Source organism: Schistocerca serialis, chromosome 11 (assembly GCF_023864345.2).
Source record: "Schistocerca serialis cubense isolate TAMUIC-IGC-003099 chromosome 11, iqSchSeri2.2, whole genome shotgun sequence".
NCBI lineage: Eukaryota > Metazoa > Arthropoda > Insecta > Orthoptera > Acrididae > Schistocerca > Schistocerca serialis.
In genome coordinates this window covers 68,852,986-68,860,805 of record NC_064648.1, presented here as the reverse complement: position 1 = coordinate 68,860,805, position 7,820 = coordinate 68,852,986, and positions in this window count along the sequence as shown.

Genomic DNA, 7,820 nt, shown 5'->3' with positions numbered 1-7,820 from the left:
ATTCTGAGGTATTAACAATATTCCAAAGAGTTTTCAAAACAAAACTGTTTACAAACTTTCTTGACAAAAGAAGAATCTTCACCAAGTTATATCATTATTTTGGATATAAATCCAGAAATAAATTTAATAGTTAGTGTCAGATTGCGTCATTAATAATAGGAAATTTAAGTGTGCCAAATATTTTGTAATTTCAAATGTTTTCAAAAGAAGAGTAATTTTAACTGTACATACAGAGTTAGTACATATCACTTTTAACAAAGTAATTTCTTTTTACACGTTTTAGCCTGAAATGTATGACATCATATACAATATAATATGAAATTCTTTTAGTTAAACAACTGAGATATTATCAACCTATACAATATTCGAAAATATTTTTCATATCAAATACTTCTGTTCAATAAAGGTGATGTTAGAGGAGAGTGTCCCTATACAACTTAGTTATAGGTAACTGCATCATTTGCAAGAAGACTAATTTTACTATTAATATTTTCTACAAGGTCGTTAATAAACAACGTGAACAGCAAGGGCCCCAAAACACTCACCTAGGGCACATCGAAAGTTACTTCTACATCTGATGATGACAACATCCATACATTTTAAAATTTCCACAGACAGCTAAATAAATAAATAAATGATAACATGTTGTGTCCTCCACACCAAAAAGTCCTCAATCCAGTAACAAATTTCACTTGATACCCCATATGATTGTACTTTTGACATTAAGCATAGGAGCAGTTCTGAGGCAAATTCTTTTTGGAAATCAAGAAACACTGCACCCACCAGGTAGCCTTGATCCACAGCTTTCAGTATGTCATTTGAGAAAAGTGTGAGTTGGGCTTCACACAATTGTTGTTTTTGAAAACCATTCTGGTTGGCATTGAGGAGGTCATTCTGTGTAAGGAACTTCATTATATTTGAGTTCAAACGTGTTCTAAGATTCCAGAGCAAAACAGTGTCAAGTATATTGGATGACAGTTTTGTGGATCACTTCCTGTGGATCTTGTAGACAGGTGTGACCTGATCCCTTTTCCTAGAACTGAACTAGATGAATATGAAAGATCAACCAAAACCACCATCAAATTGGCTGGGACAATCTACTTTTAATAGCCTAGGACAGAACCTAGGCAGTCGCACTATTGTGCAAGCAGGACAACTACATAGCAGAATTTGTTGCTCTATGACTGTACTTCACACTATGTTAAAATGCATTTGAATAAGAAAGTTTCAAGCTCTGGAAGCAGTAGCTTTATAATCTTGAAAATTTACACGTTTTCCCAAGTGGTGACAGGAGAACCCACACAAAAATGGTATTACATGTGGGAGCTTTTGGTGACAGTGTTTCCTTCTTGCAGCAGAATAGTTGATAGGCAGGGAAGAGAGGTGAAGGAAAACAGCTGGTGAGGTTTAGGAAAAGGGGTAAAGTTGAGAAAAGTCACCCAGAACTCCAGACCAAGCGAGACTTACTGGACAGGATGAGTAGGAAAGACCATAAGCATGTCATAAGCTTCTCATTCCGTCTGGTAAGTTTCCCCTGATCTGGGGTTCCAGGGGACTTTTCCAAACTCAAACCCTTTTCCTAAACCTCAGCAGTCCTTTCCTTTAACTCATCTTCCTTGCCCATCAACCATTCTGTTGGAAGATGGAGCCATTGGATATGAAACCTTGCATATGTAATACTTTTTATGTGTGTTCCCCAGCTGCCTCATGCTGAGTAGATTTCTTATCTATCCGATTAAGTTATGATATTAGAATTTGAAATGTATCTCTAGTCATCTTGTTCGACAGATGAACAGTAATCTGCTACTGAGATTCTGTTGTTCATTCATGGGAGATAGCATTTCTGAGGAAGCAGGGGACAGTAAAACAAAGTGTAGGGCTATATATAGAGAGAGAGAGATGCTGAATGAAACACTTTTGGCTGTCAAGAGATCAGTGTGTGATGCCCTCACAAAACCCAAGCAAATTCTGGTCACATGTAAAGACCACCCACATGCATTGTATGTAAGGGCTATGAAGACAAGATATGTGAAATTAGGGCTCATATGGAGGCCTATAGACAGCAATTTTTTCCTTGCTCTATTTGCAAGGAACAGGAGGGTAAATGACAAGTATTGCTGCAGGGTACCTCTGCTATCCACCGTATGGTGGCTTGTGGAACATCTATGTGGATGTATATGTAAAATCTGGGATGGAATGTAACAATATTATGAAAAGGAAAATTGCCACTCAGCATGCAGTGGAAATGCTAAATCGCAGACAGGCACAACAGAAAGACTGTTACAAGTAAACTTTCTGCCAGCATAGCTTTCATCAAAAATAGGCCACATACGCACGCACGCACGCATGCACGCGCGCACACACACACACACACACACACACACACACACACACACACACACACACACACACACATAAATGCAAATGCAACTTCCACACACATGACTGCAGTCTCTGGCAATTGTGTGCTTCAGTCTATTATTGATGAAGGCCTTGCTGGCCGAAAGCTTATTTGTGAGAGTCTTTTTGTTGTGCCCATCTGTGACTCAGCATCTCCACTATATGGTGAGTGGCAACCTTGCTTTTCATAATAGTGGTAGATGTAGATGGATATGCACTGGCACCAGAGTGAGTGTCTAGTTCCTAGAGAATGAGACAGAAACTGAAATTGAGAGTAGAAAAGCAAAAGCTGAAATTCTTAACTCTGTTTTCAAATGTCTCTTTACAAAGGAAAACCCAGGAGAATTGCACCAATTTCAAAGATGAAAGAAATAAGAATTAGTGTCAGTGGTATTAACAAACAGCTGAAATCGTTGAAATTGAACAAAGCTCCAGGCTCTGATGCAATCGCTTTCAGATTCTATACTGGATATGCAGATGAGTAAGGTCCTGTTCTTACTGTAACTCTTATTGTAACTCTTATTGTAACTCTTATTGTAGATATCTCTAGTCGGTTACAGGCCCTAGATTACACTTTATGTTTCCAAGTCATAAAAACATAGTTATCAAAATACACTTTGCTCCATTTCAGTCCTGTCAGCCTGTCAGTACAAAAAGAAGCATGACAGTGATGAAATAAAACCATTAAGATGATCAGATGTGTTTTGCAAGCAAAGAAAATGTTGCAGGAGGCAGAACATCTAAAGAGCCTTTTTTCCAATTTGCACTTTCAAGAGTATTAATGTTGGTTATTTTTTATATTCAACTGTGTTTTTTCAGTTCTTATAATTTTTTATGTTTCAGATTTTTAATTTTCATTTCATACATTGTGCAACTATAAATACATGTTCTGCAAACATTCTAAAGCTTTGTTTCTTTACTCATGGATATGCTGAATTTAAGCATATGAGGATGAAAGTTTAGATTGTCAAATCAAAAAAGTAGCATCCATATTAATATTAATAAGCTAAAGAAAGTATTTTAGATATATAATTCAAAATGGTTACCAGTACATTAAAATATCAAAGTAATTTATCTTAAAAATATTAATTAGATAACTATCAGTTGCTTGAGGTATAATAAATTTTGTGCACTTCTTGTAAAATTTAGTTGCTTAGTCACAACACGTGTCCTGTCTCACTGCATTAATAATATAAAAAACCTAGCTATTTCAGAATTTTGTTCCCTCTTGGAAAAATTTCTGAAGATACGCAAAAGTATTCAACAAGCTTGCATCTAACATAAAGCAAGAAACTTGGAATCCCAGCCAGTTCAAAAGAAAATAGAAAACTTACCTCATTAGCCACTTCTTGTATAAATTATCTAAATGTCTATATTCAAGGCCTGAAAATTTCTGTTTGCTACAGTGCTAGTAGCAGTCTTCACAGTAAAGTAGTAATGTACTGAAAACAGGGCCCAGTATTTACAATTGCATGCAACTATTTTCTTTGAAAAACACCAGTGATATCAAGTAAATTTTAAGCCACCAGCATAAGATCAAACTAGTGATGCAGCAGTATATTTGAAGTAGCAGCTTTCTTTCTCAATTGCATGACTAAATTTAAATGGCATTAGCATGTGTAACATCAAGTAGTATGATTACAATTTATTGTTGGCACAGGGTGGTATACGGACCAAATATCTGTGATTTGCTTGTCTTTGGTTTATGTATGCCTCGATTCATTCCATATCCTTGTGGAGCCCCCTTCTTCTTTTGGTCCATGGAACATACAGTTTTTTGGTCTATGGAACATGATGGATGAATGACTGAATGAATGAATAAACTGGTTGGATACCTAACCAAACACAGATAGTTACAAGCAGAGAAGGGTACGTCATCTGAGAATTCGATACCTCAGTACTGTGTGAGCCCTAATGTGTCTCCAAACATTATGGTGTGCAATTGTAGGTGGCCAGATAGTGTTCCTTGTGACGTCCTTGACATGGTTCAAATGTGTGTCCAGCAAGTATTGGCAGTGATTTCTGGAGGATTGCCGTGAACGTGTTGTCAGCTAGCTTTGTCTCACATGTACTGGATCAGTTGCACACCAGGAGAGTGTGTGGTTGCGGGAAGCAGTGAAAATCATCATTCTTCTGAGATGCCTGCACTTTCCTCACTGCATGTGTCTGGGAACTGCCCAGCTAATGTATGGCATCCACAGTTGCTATGTAGAGCAGCAGCTTGGGCTGTCTAATTACTCTGATCTACATCTACATCTGCACTTCGCAAATCAAGGGGAAAGTGTAATGTTCCTATAACACTAGCTCAGGGCACTCCCAAAGTTAATTTTACAGCTGTTAATTTTGTCCCATTAACAAGAACAAGGTGAAAATTGTCTACAAAGACATCCAGGATTCAGTCACAGAAGCTGGTTCCAATACTCAGTAAGAAATGTAGACATTGGTATTCAAATTTCTCTTGATACTTAGGAGAGGACATCATCTGTTGTATCTAGTGCCAGCCCAAACTTTCACTCTTTTAATTCAGGCAATTGAATTATAAATTGTGAGAGCCTCAGAAGCATGTGCTCAAGATCCCACAACTCAGTGTGCTGTACCCTATATGTTCTCTCTGTTGTGGTACAGAGTTACATTTTGGTGGTAGGAAGACTAATCGGAAGTGACAGACAAAAAGAAACAGTCATACCTCTTGCTGGCTACTTGGGAGGCAGGTGACGCCTGCTTCATTAGTCCACAGATTGAGCTCAGGACACATGGTTATCTGGTCTGGCGGAGGGTACTTATCATTGTAGCAGTTATTAGAGTGTGTAATACATTTGTATTTCAGTGCACAACATTTTAATTGATTTTAGTTCCCATTCATACAGAAGGGTAGGGATTAGTTTACCAGCTGATCAGCCCTTTAATATAGGTGATGATGAAGTGGTTAATGTGTGGCTTTTAAATCATAGTACAATGTGTGAGTTTCTCTTTAAATTGTTAGGGAGAAGTTTTTAATGTCTTATCTGGGTTGCTTATACATTTTGAGTTTTGCTGATGAGTAACCCACAGTTTCATGATTTATTTTACCTGCGTTTCTTCCATAGATGAATTAGAATTTTGACAGTACAGTTTAATTTTGACAAAGTCAATCACCAACCACATCACATTCTGCTTGAAACACACACACACACACACTCATTGATGCATAAAATCAGCTGTAAACTCATTTTTCTGAATACTAGTAGTTTTGATCAATTCAGTCTCACCCACATGCTGATAACAGGCTCCTTGACATTGACAAGGATTACGGACTTTTTTTTTATCTCTTTGCACTTTTTTTTGACAGCTCTTCATTAGCTAATCTGGGTGTAAATTTGTCAATTCTGCTCACACGTATTGTTGTACAACTCATTCAACCATCATGTTTTCAATAGTTACTCAGTTCCGTGTTCTGTACCTCAGGAATCTGTCAACTAATACATATACATGAATGATAAAACTTGTAGAGATTAGGAATGGAACAGTCACATTATCTCAGTCATAAGTAGAAGCAAATCACAGACTTCAGTTCATTGATAGAATACTAGGGAATTGCAACCAGTCTGCAAAGAAGAGTCCTTATAAAACACTTGTATGATCAACCCTCGAATGTTCCCTAAGTGTGTGGGATCCATACAAGCAGAACTAAGAGGAGGCATTGAACATATAAAGAAGATGGCAACAAAAATGGTCACAGGTTATTCTGACTCATGGAAGAATGTCACAGAGATGTAGAATGAACTGAAATGGAAGTTGCTTAAATATAAACACAAACTCACCCCAGAAAAGGCTTCTCACAAAGTTTCAAGAATCAGCTTTAAGTGATGAATCTAGAAATATACTACAATCACCAAGTATCACTGCCACAGGGATAATGAGGACAAGCTTAGACTAATTACAGCTTTCACAGAGGCATTGAAATAATCTACCTTCCCACTTTATATACATGAATGAAATGGGTAAAAGCCCTAATAACTGCTACAATGTGAAGTACCCTTTGCCATGCACTTCATAGTGATTTTCAAAGTATATACATAAATGCTGGTATTCACGAGGAAAAAAAAATGTTGTTTTTCAGCTGTTATTTGTTAGTTTATGGATTCTTCCCTCAGACACTAGCTTCTCAGAGCTGTGCAAGAGGCAACTAACATTACAACACATTACATCCCATCTGACCTTAATCTACATTAATTTCTTTATTCTGAGCACTTCTTAAAAGTAACTATCCCTCTCTTCACTCCCTTTTAATTTTCTGTTTCTTTTATTTTCTGACCCATCTATTTTTCCCCATCTCCCACCTCTACCACATAAATTGCATTTAGTTTTTCACTCTTATCAGGTCTTGCATGATATTTTGTCAGTGATCTCTGTATCATGTGTTACCCTATCTTTCTCTTCTAAGCTCCCAGCTTTTCAAATTTCCTCCAGTGCAGTCCCCAACAATCAGTCTTCCCCTCTCATTCCATCTGATCAGTCTCCCCTGACTCATACTTCTGGGTGACTTTTCCCATGCTCTTCCCATTTCCTAAACCTCGCAGCTCTTTTCCTTCACCCCTCTTCCTTCCCCTTCAAACCTACTCCCAGTAGAAGCAGCCACTGGCTCTGAAAGCTTGCAAATTTCCTTAAAATTCACATGTGTGCATTCTCCTGCTCCCACTTGGTGAACAGTTTTTAAATCTACCCTGTTACATTCTTGCTTGTAACAGATAACTTACTATATAAAACACAGTGTATCACTACACACAAATGCACACCCACTGCCGACTCGGATTACAAACATGATGCTTTGCCCCTTGCATTCTCTCCACTTGGTTCAGAAAGCTGACTCATGGCTCATAAACATGCTACTAAGACCAATACATGTGTTCATGTCCTCCTTTCAGTCCATCTGGAAAACTGAGACAGCTCTGCCCCCCCCCCCCCCCGCCCCCCCAAATCCCCATGATCAGTGAGAAACTGAGTTCAAGAGAATGACAAAACATTACTGTCACACATTATAAATAATAGTTTTCTTGTAATAGTATTACATTGTTGTCATGTGTTGTAATGTGACAGGGTGATTTAGTTGTCCCTCACTTTATGAGCAACTACTCTGAGCCCTCTAACTAATCTTTAACTGTGCAGCATGCATCACTTACAAAGTATGTTTTAGCCACTGTGCTTTGATTAAAAGTCTGAGTTCATCTATGTAATTCAATGGCGTATCTTTCATGATTGATTTTTTTTTTTTTTTTTTTTTTTAACAGTTGTGAAACAGGCCTATAGTTTTGCTGTTCTCTGCATTAACCATCTTTACTTGGGCAGTTTAAGGTAATACTAAATTTTTAGGAGTATGACTACATGAAAATTTAATCTGGAATAAACATACAGAAATGTCATTATGTTTTCAGAAGACTAAA